Source organism: Anolis carolinensis, chromosome 4 (assembly GCF_035594765.1).
Source record: "Anolis carolinensis isolate JA03-04 chromosome 4, rAnoCar3.1.pri, whole genome shotgun sequence".
Lineage (NCBI taxonomy): Eukaryota > Metazoa > Chordata > Lepidosauria > Squamata > Dactyloidae > Anolis > Anolis carolinensis.
In genome coordinates this window covers 23,855,279-23,871,359 of record NC_085844.1, presented here as the reverse complement: position 1 = coordinate 23,871,359, position 16,081 = coordinate 23,855,279, and the positions used below count along the sequence as shown (strand labels likewise).

Here is a 16,081-nt window from a genome sequence, read left to right as displayed (position 1 = left end):
AGGTTGGAAGACCAGAGAAATTGATCTTTTAGTCAACTAGCTTGGGGACCCGGCGATGCCCGGGCCATTTGAGAATGGTATTATTTGTCTTTTAGTGTTATGTATTCTGTTTGGAGTGGGTGAACTACAATTCCTAGAATCGTGTGGTGCAGTACTCTGTGGATGGGGGTGAACTACTGCAATTTCCAGATTCCTGGGGTAATTGTCCCGAAATATCTATCAGTATTCACAGCAGGCAATATTCAGTCTATGTGCCAAGTTCAGTCTGTGTGCCAAGTCTAGATTCGTAATTGGCTGGGTTCAGTGGTCTTTGGATGGTCTCCCAAAATCAAGGCCCCTTCCCATAAATACCTGCAGTATGTTCAGTAGGTCATGAGGCTTCTCTGTGTGAAGTATGGTTCTAGTGCATTGTCGGTGGGGGTCAGTGTTTATCTGATTGCAGGTGAACTATAACTCTCTTTTCCCCAAACTTGTCCAATATGTTGTATTGGTTATGGGGGCTCTGTGTGCCAAGTGTGATGCTCATTCATTGCAGGTGAACTATAAATCCTAGTACCTACTACTCCAGCACTTCCAGTCCAGTTCCCCTCCAAACCCACAGTAGTCAAATGTGGGCATATCGGGTCTGCATGGTAAGTTTGGCCGAGAGCCATCATTATTTGGGTTCATAGCGTTTTGGGTGTAGGTGAACTACAACTCCTGTATATTCCCCAGTAGGAGTGACAGTGCTCTGACTTGATGCAGGGTGAACTACAACTTCCACCATGTGGAGTCAATCACTAAACTCCTCCAGTAAGTTTAGTTGCAGCTCAGTTCTGTTCTGTTTGTTATGTAGAGTGATTGGAAAGGAAAGGGCAATGGGCGGGGCTATGCAAATTCCACAGCAATGGAGAAGCCTGGGATGCCTGCCTGTGGTGGAAGAAAAAGCAAAATCTAGGATGAAATGGTCCCCAAATGAAAGCATTCCTTGGGTGGTGGGCCGTAATGTTTGGGAAGGACATTGGCAGGGGCTGGGCTGCATGTTCATGGCGCTCGCTGTAACCGCAATATCAGTGGAAAAGAGTGACTTGCTAGATTTTTAACCTTGTGAAGTATAGCCTGTTTGTGGAGGCCGGAGGCTGTCTGTGTGAGCAGACATCCATGCCACATACACACATACGGGTTTTCGCTTTTATTATGGATTTAGATTTAGATTAGATGGCATGATTAGTCAGTAGGTTTTTAATTAAAAATATAAATACATTTAAATGAGTCAAATGGAAGAAATAACTTTTAGCAGCATTCTTTTCTGAGCTATGAAAACCAAAAATCCATAGCATAATATTTCTAAGATGCCACATACATGTACCATATAAAAATGAAAATTATTTTTCTCTCCTCTAAAGGATCTATTTTCCCCTCATACATAAAATCACCTAAATATTTATAATAAGGGTTTTCTGAACAGCCAATACTGTTCATATCATTATTAAATGACAAGTACACAGGAAGCTGGCCTGTGTCAAATCAAAACATTTGTCTATCTAGTTAAAGTTGGTCGTCATCGATTTCCAGAGACTGTGCAGCATTTCTGACAAGAGACATTCCCTCCTCTGTTTCATGATGTTAAAGATCTATCTGAAATAATTGATTTTACAGCAGGCCATGGCAGATTTGTGGAGACTCAGATCTCAAAAATTATGGGCATGTTTTTAATATTTAAAGAAGGAAAAAAATGTACTACTTGATTGCATACAAAGGTCAGGAGCAGTCAATAAACACATTGTTTCCACCAAGTAAGCAAGCCTCTCTCACTGTGGCCCAAATCTTAAGGACCAGTGGGTCCACTCGAAACTGTCAGACAGGGACTTGCAAAATGGCAAAGCAAAATGTTTTACTTGGCACTTCACAAACTGATCATTACTGAGCCGTGCACATTCATCATTTAGCTGCTATTCTTATGCTCTTTTCCTTGCAATCACTATTAACAGAATCACAGAACTTTAAATGCATCCAGCTTTTCTTCTATGAAAGCCCATACTGGCGGTGAAGAAAACTTTACAAAATCCCACTTTTTGTAAAAATCTCTGCAATGAGAAGTGAAAGCGATGATGACAAAATTTACAATGAATGGGCAAAACACAGCTGTGACACGACTAGTACTACTTAGATAATCTAGAGCAATTTTAAATCAATTATGAAAACAAGATGAAAATCTTCCATAGGTAACATAAACAGGCACCTACAAACAAGGAAGATCGGTCCTCCAGCCTGTAACTTCCCACTGAGTTATGCATCTTCAACACAGCTGCAAAATTGAACCCAGCATAAAACCTTACCCTTCTTTCTGAATACCATTCATTTAAACCATTTCTGGCCCTTTAGTACTTGCAGCTGCATTCTAGATGTAATATAACTGAATATAACAGCAGCAAAAAGTCAAGAATCTTGTTTGAAAAGGTGGACAGCCAGGTGCTTGCACTAAGCGCATGATCGAGAGCCTGCTTTGGCTGCTGCATCCCATAACTTCAATTTAGATCCAAATCTGATTCAGTGGTAAAATTGTTATAGAAAAAATTAGACCCCTTGGGAAAGTGAATAAATCTACTACTGATATAAGCCTTAAACCAATTGCTAGTTCCAATTAAACTGGACCCATTAGTGCTTACTTACCCTATTTCTATTGATTCACTTGTTCTATTGTAATATGCAAAAAGAATGGAGTTTTTCTCTTTTTAAGCCTCAGAATATAGTGTATAACAGAGATAAATAGAAAGTACACCAGGAGCTACTTACAGAGATCTCTTGGCAGTTGAAAACTAATTGACATGTTTGTGATTTCCAATTGTTTTAACAACAGCAACAAATAAACAACTGTTTTGGTCTCTCTCTCTCTTAAAAAACAATCCTAAGTGTTTTCTTTTTGCATTTGGTTCTGGCTGGTGGATCTGACATTTTAGTAAATGGATCCAATCATGAATAATTCTGAAGTTCCCCAACTAAAACTACGGAGCATGCACCTTTGGATTTTTCAGATTTTCAAAGAGGAACACATTTCATCCTATGACAATATCAATACAGTGTATGGCCTGCTCTGGGAGGCTGCTGGGGATACGGAAAGCAAATTAAATAGCTCATTTTTGTGCAACTCAGTGTTTAATTAAAATGCTTTACTTCTGGAAAAAAAACGAGTTTTTGATCATAAGGTGCTCTTCTACAAGCAGAAAGTACATTTGCAAACTTGAGTGCATGTATATGTTCAACCCTCATTTTGATCTGGTTGACTCTTCCTGCCATCTTCCCATAGCAAAGAAGGACAGGTAAGGTATAATGGTAAGTATGCACATAAGTGACATGAGAGTAAAGAGACTAAAAAGCTTGCTTCTGGAAATTAAATTGCATACCTATTGTACTTATTTGATAGTACCCACTGATTTCAAATAGGCTACTTTAAAAATATGCACATAGAAAGATTATAGCATCAAGCAAACTTTGCTTGCATGAGATAAGTTTAAAAAAACATATATGTCCTTGTTTTCTCTACTTCATTCAAGGCCATCTAGGCAAACACACTGTTCTCACATTAAAATGGACAAAACACCAAATCAAAGTGGTATCTCTTACCTACTAGTTATGACAATACCCAACGGCTTTCCCAATTCTGTTGAATTTAAGTGTTAATATACATGTAGTTAGAATGTCCAACTGTGATAGGTAGATGAAACTGAAGAAAACTATATAGTGTACACATAGCAAAAAAGGGTAATGATTTATTACAAAAATATGCATTAAAAAGAACCATAATTTAATATACGCTTTGACCTAGTAGAGCATCTAGTGCTGGAATCAGTTTAATGGAACTGATTTATACTGAGTTAGAAGGTCCATCCACTTCAGAATTGTCTGCACCACAGATGAGGAAACTGTAGTTAAGACTCCATCTCCCACCAGTCACGCCAGTGGTCAGCAATGAAGAGAGTTGTAGTTCAGCAGCTTCGGGAAGACCATAGTTTTCCCATCTCTAAGTGTTATGATTGAGCCTCATGGCTCTGCTACTGGCAGACGTGGGCGTAAGACTCCTCGAGAGTCAGATACTCTCGAGGAGCGAGAAAGAAAGAGGCTGCGAGATATCTTTGCAGAACCATCTGACGAAGAGTCTTTTGAGGGGTTTACAGAGAGAATGGAGGAAGAGCTGGTTAGCTCGGAAGAGGATGAGATGGATTGGACTCGGGTAAGGGAGGAGTTGGGTGCCACTGGCAATGATGGGATGGAAGATGATTGGGGACCTTCAGGATTAGACCCATGGACAAGCTGGAGGGATGGGACGGGATCCACAGCTGGGGATGCTGTGGGGCGTAGTCAGAGGTGTTCCAGCTCTGATGAGGAAAGTGATGAGGAAACGCCCGGGTTAAGGAGGGCAGCTGACAGTGATGAGGATTTGTAACTGGCATAAAATGGGGCTTGGGAGCAATTGCAAATTGCGTTGGGCAAGGTAATCTGGACGAACGCTTGGGATCTGTGTGGGACGTTTTCCTGAAGACGGGTGTGTTTTCGTGTGCTGATACCTTTGACCTTCCGTCGTCTTCTTGACGGACGCCATCTGCTGCTCTGGATTTACGAACTGAACTGACTACGGGATCGGTATCTCCTATTGGACTTGGTGAACTGCAAACGTCTGATTCTACCTAACTGACCTTCGGAAAGAACTGGGACTACTCTACTGCTTCAATCCTCGGCTGCTGCGTTTGTATTGGGAATTTGCCTTGCTGTGTGAAGGAGTGACTCTGTGTTACTCAAAACATAGTGCTGGCAGCAGAGAGGCATCTGCTGCCAACTAGTTACATTCTTTTGAACTCTTTGTTTCCCAGCTTCTGTTTTGTTTACTCCCAGGCTGAAGCAAGCTGTTTTGATTTTACCCGGATTAAACTCCGGTTTAATCCGGTTTATCTTTTGAACGTTTTTCCTTGCCCCTTTTTGCTTTTAAAGGCTAAATTAGCCTAGCCCTTGTCTTTTACGGGCATTTTGAGTTCTGTAAATCCAATAAACTCTGTTATCTTTGATCTTGTGGCGTTCTGTCCTTGACAGATTGCCCAACGCCCATAAAACAGTTTTACTGCAGTAATAAATCTCGTCAAGAAGACGATGGATGAGTTAAAGGCTAAATTTGAGCAATTACAAACGGCCTTTAACGTCAATCAAGCAGCCCATGCTGTTAAAGGACATGTTTTGACCCCTGAACGCTTTGACGGATCCAGGTGCAAACTGCCAACTTTTTTGGCACAAGTTGAGCTTTATTTTTCCCAGCTCAGTGCTCATGCTTACCCTACAGACACAAGCAAGGTGGCATTTATTTTGAGTTTGTTGACTGGTCCTGCAGGACAATGGGCCACCAATTTGATTTTGGGTAATGACCCAGTCAAGGACAATTTGAATAATTTTAAGAAGCTACTAACTGACACTTTTGGGGATCCCCTCCGTACGGAGAATGCTGGGTGGGCTCTGTATCGGCTGAAACAGGGAAAGGGGACTGTTTTGGATTACTTAAATAAGTTTAATTTGTACCGTCACCAGTTGGACTGGGGGGAAAATGCATTCATGCTTTTGTTTACTGCTGGTTTAAGTGATTATCTCCAGGACGAATTGGCACGCTTGGAGCCGGCCGAAAATTGGGATGCCTTAGTAGCTAAAGTGCTGCGTTTGGACGCCAGGTTCGAGTCCCGTAAGCACTCGAAAGCAATGTGTGCGCCACCTATGCATGTAACCAAGGCACCTGTGGTGATGGGGGAAGAGCCTATGGAGCTTGGGGTCTTTAAAAAGCTGTCTACAGAAGAAAAGAACCGTAGGAGGCAGCTGGGGTTGTGTTTGTACTGTGGGTATGCTGGGCATTTTGCCAAAAACTGTAATGTGAAACCTTCCCAGCTGTCGGGAAAAGGCCAGCCCTAGTGCGACGTGAGTCCAACACATTAGGGCTTTTAAAGCAGTCAACTGAGGGGAAGAAGCATGTTTTTGTACCCATTACGTTATCTGTTGGGGGAAGGGAACTTGTTTCTACTTTGGCACTGCTGGACTCAGGGGCTACGGTCTCTTACGTGGATATTGAGTTTGCTAGGAAGCATGGCATTCCTATAGTGCGCAAGGCATGCGACGTGTGGGTGGAGGGAGCGGATGGGAGACTACTGGAGACTGGGGTGGTTAACCATGAGACCTCAGCAGTAATGTGGGAAGTGCAGGGAGTAACGGGAACGTTTGTGTGGGATATCACGAGCCTGCCCAGATACGATGTGATCCTGGGAATGGATTGGCTAGCTGTAGTAAATCCACAAGTAGATTGGGTGACACGTAAGCTGACCTTAAAGAGGCAGGGTTGTTGTACTCTGAACACTACTCAGCCTGATATGGAGGGAGTGCCTGCTGAGTATGGGGAGTTCTCTGATGTATTCTGTAAAAAGGAAGCGGACAAGTTACCGCCGCATAGGCCGTATGATTGCGCCATTAAATTAGCGGAAGGTGCAAGATTGCCAGCAGGAAGGCTGTACGCCTTGACTGTACCGGAAAGGCAAGCTTTACGAGAGTTCCTAGATGAGAATTTAGCCAAGGGGTTTATTCGCCCATCTAGCTCTCCAACTGCGGCGCCGGTATTCTTTGTTGCCAAAAAGACTGGGGACCTCAGGTTGGTTTGCGACTATCGGATCCTTAACAAATACACCATTCGGGATAGGTACCCGCTACCTTTAATCTCGGAACTGCTATCAAGGGTGCAAGGGGCTAAGGTCTTTACCAAGCTTGACCTGCGGGGGGCGTATAACCTAATTAGAATATGGGAAGGTGATGAATGGAAGACGGCATTTAACACGTGTTTCGGATGCCACGAGTTCCGAGTCATGCCTTTCGGACTTTGCAATGCGCCTGCGGTCTTCCAGAGGTTCATAAACGATGTGTTTAGGGACCTAATTGACCAATTTGTGGTGATCTATTTGGATGATATCTTTATTTTTTCTAAGGACGAGAAAGAACATCGTCAGCATGTCAAGCAGGTTCTGCACCGTCTGCGGGCTAATGGGCTCTTCGCCAAGGCTTCCAAGTGCGTCTTTCATGTGCCTGAAGTGGAGTTCCTAGGTCATGTAGTGTCAGGTAGGGAACTTAAAATGGACCCACATAAGGTTGACGCCGTCAACTCATGGCAGGAGCTCAAGACTAAGAAAGACGTACAAAGGTTCTTAGGATTCGCTAATTACTACCGGGAGTTTATTCCGAATTTTGCCAAGCTCACGGTGCCTTTGACGCAGCTTCTGCGTAAGAAACAGCCATTTGTGTGGGGGCGGGAAGCTCACGACGCGTTTTTGCAATTAAAGTCAAGCTTTCAGTCAGATAACATACTAACACATCCTGATGTAGACAAACCGTTCGTGGTAGAAGCGGATGCTTCTAGCTACGCGTTGGGGGCTGTATTGTCTCAGAAAGATTCCTCAGGGACCTTGCGTCCCTGCGGATTTTACTCGCGGCAACTAACACCATTTGAACAGAACTATACCATATGGGAGAAGGAGTTGTTGGCGATTAAGGTGGCGTTTGAGGTGTGGCGGCACTGGCTAGAAGGGGCGCGGCACCAAATCGTGGTCAGGTCTGATCACAAGAATTTGGAGCATTTGCAAACCACTAAAAAGTTAAACCAGCGCCAAATCCGATGGGCTTTGTTTTTCTCCAGGTTTAACTTCAAGGTGCAATTCGTGGAAGGGAAGGCAAACTTGCGGGCCGATGCCTTGTCCCGCAAGCCGGAGTTTAAGACCAATGAGCAGGTAGTATGTCAGACCATCTTGCCTACTGCCTCTCTATGTGTTGTAGACAATGAGCCCGGGTTGCATGACCAGATCATTGAGGCTCAGAGAGAAGATGTGTGGACTCAGGAACAACTCATGCTGTTGTCAGCAGGTAACCGTACAATACTGCCTCACCTACAAGACCAAAACGGAGTATTGGTACGCAGGGGGCAGGTCTATGTACCAGTGGGGGCCCTCAGGTTGGAGGTGATTAGAGCCCACCATGATGAACCCATGGCTGGGCACTTTGGCAGATTCAAGACCGTGCAGCTCATCACCAGGAGCTACTGGTGGCCGAAGATGCGGCAAGACATTCTGCGCTTTTGTGACAGCTGCGCTGTTTGCCAGCAGAGTAAGACGCCTGTTGGGCGCCCTAGAGGGTTGTTGTCGTCTCTACCTGTTCCTGAGAGGCCATGGCAAATCATTTCCATGGATTTCATTTCAGATTTGCCTAAGTCTGGGGGTTATACTTGTATTTGGGTGGTGGTGGATTTATTTAGCAAACTGGCTCATTTTATTCCTTGTTCGACCATTCCGGCGGCCCCTACGTTGGCCTTATTGTTTACTAAGCACATCTATCGTTTGCACGGAGCTCCTGAGGTGATTATTTCGGATAGGGCTCCACAATTTGTGTCACGCTTTTGGAAACACTTCCATGAGTGCTTAGGTACCAAGTTAAACGTTTCTTCAGCATTTCATCCGCAAACGGATGGTCAGTCGGAACGGGTTAATGGGCTCTTAGAGCAATATTTACGTTGTTTTTGTTTAGATCAACCCACTGCTTGGGTGAAGTGGCTACCGGTGGCGGAGTTCGCTTACAACAATGCGGTGCACACGTCTAGTCAGCATACGCCGTTTGAACTGACTTATGGTTTTCACCCACGGGGAGGTGTGGCGCCGTCGACCAATGTGGTCTCTTCTGACCCTGTGTACCGCTCCTCGGAAATGGCTGCGTTGCATGATGTTGCCCGTCGCTTACTGTTGGAAGCTAAGGCAACACAAAAGACTCAGGCCGACCGCCGCAGGCAGGCAGGGGAGGAGTTGGAAGAAGGGGATTTGGTGTGGTTGTCTTCCAAGCATATTAAACAGGCTGGGGGAAAGTTTGCGCCTCGGTATTGGGGTCCCTTTCCTATAATTAAAAAGATTTCTTCCGTTGCATTTCGTTTGCGTTTACCGTCTAGTTTAAAGGTCCATCCAGTGTTCCATCGTTCGCTGTTGAAATTAGATACCTCCAGTCGTCGTGGTGCTATAGCGGAGGATATCACTGCCACCTCTCCGCCTTCGGGGGAGGAGGCCTTTGTGAGAGGGGATAGTGTTATGATTGAGCCTCATGGCTCTGCTACTGGCAGACGTGGACGTAAGACTCCTCGAGAGTCAGATACTCTCGAGGAGCGAGAAAGAAAGAGGCTGCGAGATATCTTTGCAGAACCATCTGACGAAGAGTCTTTTGAGGGGTTTACAGAGAGAATGGAGGAAGAGCTGGTTAGCTCGGAAGAGGATGAGATGGATTGGACTCGGGTAAGGGAGGAGTTGGGTGCCACTGGCAATGATGGGATGGAAGATGATTGGGGACCTTCAGGATTAGACCCATGGACAAGCTGGAGGGATGGGACGGGATCCACAGCTGGGGATGCTGTGGGGCGTAGTCAGAGGTGTTCCAGCTCTGATGAGGAAAGTGATGAGGAAACGCCCGGGTTAAGGAGGGCAGCTGATAGTGATGAGGATTTGTAACTGGCATAAAATGGGGCTTGGGAGCAATTGCAAATTGCGTTGGGCAAGGTAATCTGGACGAACGCTTGGGATCTGTGTGGGACGTTTTCCTGAAGACGGGTGTGTTTTCGTGTGCTGATACCTTTGACCTTCCGTCGTCTTCTTGACGGACGCCATCTGCTGCTCTGGATTTACGGACTGAACTGACTACGGGATCGGTATCTCCTATTGGACTTGGTGAACTGCAAACGTCTGATTCTACCTAACTGACCTTCGGAAAGAACTGGGACTACTCTACTGCTTCAATCCTCGGCTGCTGCGTTTGTATTGGGAATTTGCCTTGCTGTGTGAAGGAGTGACTCTGTGTTACTCAAAACATAGTGCTGGCAGCAGAGAGGCATCTGCTGCCAACTAGTTACATTCTTTTGAACTCTTTGTTTCCCAGCTTCTGTTTTGTTTACTCCCAGGCTGAAGCAAGCTGTTTTGATTTTACCCGGATTAAACTCCGGTTTAATCCGGTTTATCTTTTGAACGTTTTTCCTTGCCCCTTTTTGCTTTTAAAGGCTAAATTAGCCTAGCCCTTGTCTTTTACGGGCATTTTGAGTTCTGTAAATCCAATAAACTCTGTTATCTTTGATCTTGTGGCGTTCTGTCCTTGACACTAAGTTTGCACAGATCAGTGTCTCACACAGTGGCCATTGCTAGCTCTTCTTAGCGATGGAATGCTTGCCGTATATATGTTGTGCCCCGTTCTGAGTCCCCTTCGGGGTGAGAAGGGCGAAATATAAATGTTTTAAGTAAATAAATAAAATTAGTGATCTAGGGAGTAGATCTGAGACCTTTGGCAGGTAAAGTCGGTCTTCTAGGATTGAGAGGACATCTAAACTGTAGAATTAATACCCTTTGACACCACTTTAACTGCCATAACTCAATACTATGGAATTATAGTAGTTGTAATTATACAAAACCTTTAACCTTTTCTGACAAAAGGTGCAGGTGCTTCACCAAATTACTACCACAATAAAAGAGAATGGAGCTATAGCAGTTCGTGTCAAGTTTTGAAACCTGAGTTACAACCTTTTCCCTATATGTTCTAACTATTTTTCCCAGTAAACATTCAGAATTACTATTTTTTAGTAGAATTTCTTGGTGGTAGAATGGGAAGGCAGACAGATTTACAAGAGTCCTTTTCCAATGTTCATGTAGAACCAAAGGAATGTGATCTGTTTCCCAAGACCTTGCTTCAGTTCTTTAAAATGGAAAACCATAACTGCAGACTTGTTTCTAAATGTTTACATCAGGAGGTAAAACAAAAGCATGTTTGTTGTCAAAATCAATCCCTTAATTAGCTGTGTTGAGAACAAAAGCTAGCCAAATTATACTGGGACACTGACAGCTGAAGGCAATACGCCAGTGACAAGAACAGCATTTAAATATTCCTATTACTTTCAGCAAGTGAATTTAGATAAAGTGTTTTTGCAAGCCAATCAATTACAATAAAGCGCTACTCATTTTTCCATGCTTCAGATGATCACATTTCAACCAAATGTGTACTCTGAGTAATTTATTCCATCTCACTGGGATAAATTCTGACTAGCTACTTATTTCTGGTCACAATATTTCAAAGTGCGGGTAATAACTTATAAAGCCCCATACGACTCGGGTCCAGGTTATTTGAAGGACCCTATCTCCCTTTATGAGCCCATTAGAGTTTTAAAATCACCTGAAGAGGCTCTTTTCTTTATCCCACGACCTTCTCAGGCTGTTTTGGTGGTAACAAAAAAAACAATCTTGTTATTGAATTGCTTTTTATAAAACTTTATATTTACACTTTCACCAACATTTTTGTGTAGTTCTTAATCTGTCTTGTTTAGATATGTTGTTAGCCACCTTGAGGCCCATTACTGAGAAGAAAGTAGTACAAAAATGAAAAAAAACTACTAATAACAAGAACACCTGTTCAGCCGCAGGTTACCTGGATAATTGATAACCAAACCTCTGTTATATAACTGCAAATGGAAAAGCCCTGTGGACGTATATGCAAACGCCTGAATGCACAAACGATTTAATTCTTCAACTATAACGTTTAATCTTGATGTAGAAGCCTCTTCTAGAGAGACCCTGAATTTCAGGAACTGTGGGTATATAGACCTGCAGCGAAGGTTGCTGTGGAATGAAAGTGCACATGCGATATTTTGGATCCAAATGTAACTCCACAAAATGCTGATTGAATAATGCATCTATTTTGACAATGGCAGACAAAATCTCCTTGGATACTAAACAGCATTAATTAAATTATATGGAACAATAGCATGGGATATGATGGCTAATAAAGAACTAAAAGGGATAAAGGGAACTAGAATAATTTTGGATAGGTATGGAAGTTGAATAAAACCTCTTTATTCAAAGGTAGTATTCCTCTAATTCAGTGGTTCTCAACCTGTGGGTCCCCAGGTGTTTTGGCCTTCAACTCCCAGAAATCCTAACAGCTGATAACCTGGCTGGGATTTCTGGGAGTTGTAGGCCAAAACACCCGGGAGCCACAGGTTGAGAACCACTGCTCTAATTAGACCAGATCTTTGGGGACAAAAGTTGGGGAGGGCTGATATTTCCCAAAATGATATAGCTAGCTACTATTGGGGAAAGCCCAACAGTAGCTATTAGAGCTCTGCAAATTTTTCGTTTATCGTTATAAGTCAGATCAAATTTGTTAAATTTATACTTACGATGTGATATCCGAGACATGGGTGTGGCCTGCGCCAAAAATTTAAGAATCAAAACTTATCCAATACTTTTTCATTTGAATTTTGTAAACCTTGGAAGCCTTCCAAAGTAAGTTTCATTTTCAGCTCAAACAAGCAAAGCAAGGTCAAAAAGGCTGCAATTCCTCTTTAAATTAATGGCCTCTTGTCATTAGGAGAGGGAAACAGCAGGAAGAAATCAGACTTTGCTGGGAAAGAGACTGAGAAAGCACAGCATTCTGGGAAATGTAATTGAGGAAGGCAAGGAGCCATATGCCAGAGAATTCAAAAGGCCTTCCCTAAATGAGCATCAGAAAGCCCCAGTCAGGACAGGAGAGAGATTTGTCCCCCCTGTAGCAGCAGCCAGCCAGAGTTCCAATAAATTGTTGAATCTGCAAAGAGGAGGACTGACTGATATTTCTAATAAGTAAATCTCTGTGTTGGGCTGGGAAGAAATCCCTAAATGGAAATTCTATTTGTTAATGAGATACATTCAGTGATATAGCTATTGTGGTTTTAAAAATGTTTTTGTTGAAACCTTTTTTTAAATTCCCCAAAATCAGTAAATGAATGAATATTCCTGAAAGTTGGGGGGATGATCCCGTTATCTTGTGTCATTGTATAGAAAATTCAAGAAGATAGCTCTTGAAGGTTTTTTAAAAAATGTTTATAAAAACTTGGAACATTTGTGGATAAATGAACCGTTCTGAAATGTGATGGGCTACCAGTGGTAAAGGTGTTCTACCATTGTAGCCAGTTTTACCCCAATAGCTGTAAAATGAGGGAGAAAGGAGCCCCTGAAGTTTCCCCATTTGCACAATTACGATAATAAAAAAGCAATGAAATTTCATTACTCTCATTATAGTAACAGAATTTTCACTTGCTATACTTTAGAAACAAAACACCAGCACTCCTTAATTTTGTTATGAGTTTTGAAACATCTTTTTCATCTATCACACAGCCCTAGCAGCTGTTATGTAATTTTGGATTAGAATGATCGGACTGGCATAGCAGCACTCTACTCTTAAATTCTTCATGGTCATGAGCTGAATCCAGAATTAGCCAAACTAACCTGTCTCATTACTTTTAATGGATCTGTTAAAAGCATAACTATATCTGGATCCAATTCTATCTTAACAGAAGCTTGATTCTTGTATATACAAGTGAATTTCTCACATAATACTACTAACACCAATACATGCACATACAAGTAAACTAGCTTCTGTATAATTGATTGAATGTAGAATTTCAGTGAGGAAAGCAATTTTGCACTGGAAATTGTACCATCTCCCACAGTATATTCCCTTTGTCCCATGTACACACAGTCCTGGCTCTACCATCAAACTGAGTGAAGCAACTGTCTCAAGTAACAGGTATGGGAAAGCAGCTGCCCCACAAGTCCCTTCTCAGATTTTTTTTCTCAACTAGAAGAACAGAGCCTCCTAAACTACTGTGCCCCAATATTTGGGAGAACTGGAAGATATTAACGTGTTGCCAGGAGGCACAATGTCTTTCATCTCAGGCAACAAAATGCCTCAGACCAACTTGGTTTGGATACAGATTTGTCCTTCAAGCTAAAACATTTGAGGCTATTGCTCACATTTAAAAAAACTCTCTTAATTCTCAAAGGACAGCTATCCATGCCTTAATATGGATATTAGTAATATGAGCTAAAGCACTTTTGTTTTCAGACTGCTGTTTGCATCATTAGTCTGAAAACAGTGCTAATTTCATTAAAATAGGATTCTACATGGTGGTGGTGACTTACAAAAAGTCCATATAAGAAGCATGCACCAAGGAAGGGAAAAGTCCAGATGCATCTGGCAGCTGTGAGCTTAAAGAATGTTGGAAAGCTCTGGATACCCAACCAATCTTTGCTGTACTAGTCCTTTGAGGCCCATTTCCATAGTGATTGCCTCACCTCACCATTGCCAGGTTTAAGGATAGCATGACATCAACTGGAGCTCAAAAATCCAAAATCCAAAAAGAGCTCTGGCCTCAAATATTTCGGCCAAGCGAGACTCAACCTGGATACAATAATAGTGTGGAACAGTTAAAGAAACAATTTCTTCCCTACCCCCCCCCCCCCTTGTTAATTATCTGTCCCATACATTACTGGCTTGTTTATTAAACATAGATGGAATGCCATCTGCTCAAGAAATCAATTTTTCTCTGTTTCAGCAGTGGGGCATGTGTATGTATATGCCTTTTCAGAACAAGTAAAGATAAGACGCACTTGGAGAAGATGGGGAAATGCAATAAGCCTGTTAGCTCAACATTAGCACTCTGAACATACTCAATCTCATTTGATATTAGCAGAACTGGGAATTGTTTATACTTGAATGAACAAAATACTATCAGGGATCTCCAGTTAGGGCATGGAAAGAATCATTCCAGAAACCCTGGAGAGCAACTACTGCAAACAATATTGGGCTGGGAGGATCAATGGTCTTGCTCAAAAGGTAGCTTCCTATTTCCTATGCTGCTGCTTCTGATTTTTAACTGTGTCCAGGATCTCAAAGGCAGGGCATGGAATATCAAGGATCACTGGAAGGAATAGGAAAGAACTTTGCAGAATGAATGACTCCCAGTTAGATGATCTAGACCAGTGATTCTTAAACTCTAGGCTCCCAAGTGTTTTTGACTTCAGTTCTCAGAAACCTCAGCTGCCTTGCCCTATGATCAAAACACCTGGAATACCAGATTTTAGGAAACCTTGGTCTACCTGGACCAATATTTTAAAAAGAAAGAGGAAAAGGAAAAAGGCAGGAAAAGAAAAAGACAACTAGAATATATAAAGAGGCATAGACCAAAAGAAAAAAAAGAAGTTGCTGACAGTTTTCTTTTTTAATCATATCACTTTCTCTCAAATTACATTGTTCTAAAAAGTTTCCTCTATCCTTAAGCAACTTAAAAAGTATGCCTCGTTGGCTCAAGAAACACGTATTGCTGGAGCGGCTGGACCGAGAAACAAATTGATTTTTAAGTCAAGCGCTGGTTGCAATATTAAATATCCTGGAAATGGCCTATTCTTAAACCTAGCCAGAAGGCTAAAAACTAAGTATCTAGATGGCTACAGTTTCAGTTTTTATAATAGTGGCTATATATTACATATTCTGAGCTGCCATATCATGTTACACAGAAATATAAAAATAACTATATACCTACTTTAGGGAGAAAAATAAGAGACAGTGTTGCAGGGAAAGAAAAATTGAAACCAACTAAAAGGAAGCATGTTCCTGTTTTCCACAGTAGTGGAGAGACTATGCCTCTCTTGCAGAAAAAATGTCTTTCAATTTTCAAATATGGTCAGCTATGAGTCATTTGTGAAGATTAATGCAAAGAGATGGATGCAAAATATCAGTTTTTTATGATCACTTAAAAGCATTCCTTCTTGCAGTTCAGTGTAGAATGTGAGACTAACTGCAAATCTCTACGAAAGCCAGAAAGATTACATAATTTTGGCGATGAACATTGAGCATGGATGGAGTTTACAGAGTTCATATTGTTCAAGTAGCCATAAGAGGCACTTTTAAAGAACTGCTATGAAGCTGGGATGTATAGAGATATCCAGGGTTTCTGAAATAGTGTCGGAGATCGCAATCAGTGATGTCCTGCTTAAGTAATTGGAGTTGAAGTTTCGATCAAGACAAAGAAAAAAAAACTGGTGTAATTTTCACATACTTCTTATTCTCAAATCAGAGAGAAAACCCTCCAAATGTATGAAATACACTCCCTTAGAATGCCTGAATTATGTATTGTCCGAAATACCTCAATTTCCTTCTGCAGGCACTCTTAAAAGGGCGACAGAAAGAATACACTTTCACTTCCTGT

General features: G+C 42.2%; 1 protein-coding gene across 1 annotated transcript in view; it reads right to left on the bottom strand.

Moving 5' to 3' along the window:
- The window catches only part of nudcd1 (NudC domain containing 1), a 60,567-nt gene that overhangs the window by 24,965 nt on the left and 19,521 nt on the right, over positions 1–16,081 (bottom strand). The window lies entirely within an intron of this gene.